This window comes from Cinclus cinclus, unplaced genomic scaffold, assembly GCF_963662255.1.
Source record: "Cinclus cinclus unplaced genomic scaffold, bCinCin1.1 SCAFFOLD_40, whole genome shotgun sequence".
NCBI lineage: Eukaryota > Metazoa > Chordata > Aves > Passeriformes > Cinclidae > Cinclus > Cinclus cinclus.
In genome coordinates this window covers 1618505-1620134 of record NW_026912243.1, presented here as the reverse complement: position 1 = coordinate 1620134, position 1630 = coordinate 1618505, and positions in this window count along the sequence as shown.

Here is a 1630-nt window from a genome sequence, read left to right as displayed (position 1 = left end):
CCTTAAATACAAGATGTTTTACCAAGCAAAATGATTCTACAGGCAAACCAGACTGTTGATGATAGAAAAAGTAGAAAAAAGGCCTCAGAGTTTTCCAGTGCGAGGAAACTGAAAAACAACTTCTAGCTTAAACTGTGACATACTAACTCGTAGTGATTGGAGAATAGTAACATGAATATGGTAATGTTAGCAGTTATGATAGGCTATAGGTAATAGTAAAACTATTGACTGGGTGTTATGTATTAGGATGGCCAGCAAAGAAAAGTATATAATGCATTGTAAGCAGAACTCGAGTGGTTTCAGACAAGCCTACAGCTGTGGCTGATAGCTGTAGGCTAGGCTCTTTCACCCAGGACCCGTGAATTGCTGAATCATCTGGATACAATAAACAGCATCTTAAAGAGCTGTCTCAAGTCAGGCATCTCTCCTTATGGCTCTTACAGGTAAGAAGGAACAAAAGAAAAGAAACCTAACACGCATCAATGGGGTAACAGCTTGTTACTGACCCACTGCGAATAGACACGGTATGTTTGTACAACTCTATAGAAAGAGATTTGTGAAAAAACCGGGATCTCTTTTTCGCTCCATGAAAAGAGTGTGTCTGGTCTAACAGGAGCACACAGCGACACCCCAGCCCTTGTACTGTCACCCAGAACCCCCCCTGTCCTGGGCTGGCCCCACAGCGAGGGCAGCAGGGGACGGGGATTCTGCACCTGTGCCCCGTTCAGGTGAGATCTCACCTGCAGAGCTGCCTCCAGCCCTCGGGTCCAACATCAGAAGGATGTGGAGGTTCTGGAGTGAGTCTAGATGTGAAAAACGAGGTTCACTTTCCTGGTAACATTTTAAAAGTTCAATAGAAGACAATAAGAGACAAACAAGAAAGCAAAAGGTAATACAGCTGGGTGCTTGGCATTCAGCCAAGAGCACCCCTGCTCTTTTGGAGACAGCCCTTAAATTCATTGACTAGTTGCATATGCACAGACCACTCATGCATATTCAATCTTTTCTAAAAACTAATTTCCATATTCCAGGAACTGTTTTGCATGCCCACTCCTTGAGTCCACCTTTTCAGAGCATGCGTGTTTCTTGGCCGTGCTTCTAATTTAGTTTTCTTATCAGTCTTAACTTGGGCTGTGGTCCTCAATTTCTACAGACAGTCCGTGCAGGTAGCTGGTATATCAGTAGCAGGTGTCTTTACTGGGTCTTATCCAACCAAGCAGGCACTTCACTTACTACAAACACACTTTATCACCTTGCCTTACTCCTAAAGAAAACTGCAGCTTGAAAACCATTTCAACACCACACTTTTATTATCCACCCAAACATTTGGGAAAAGCCAATACCACAACATGTATTTATAACAAAGAGTGGCCGCAGAGATGCTCTCAGGGCTGGAGGCCCTCTGCTTGGAGCCAGTCTGGGAGAGCTGGGGGTGTTCAGCCTGGAGAAGAGAAGGCTCCAGGGAGAGCTCAGAGCCATTTGCAGTGCCTAAAGGGGCTCCCAAAAGAGATGAGGGGGGACCTTGGACAAGGGCCTGGAACGCCAGGACAAGAGGAATGGCTATCCACTGAGAGAGGATGGGATTAGAAGAAATTCTTCCCTGTGGGGATGGTGAGGCCCTGGCACAGGT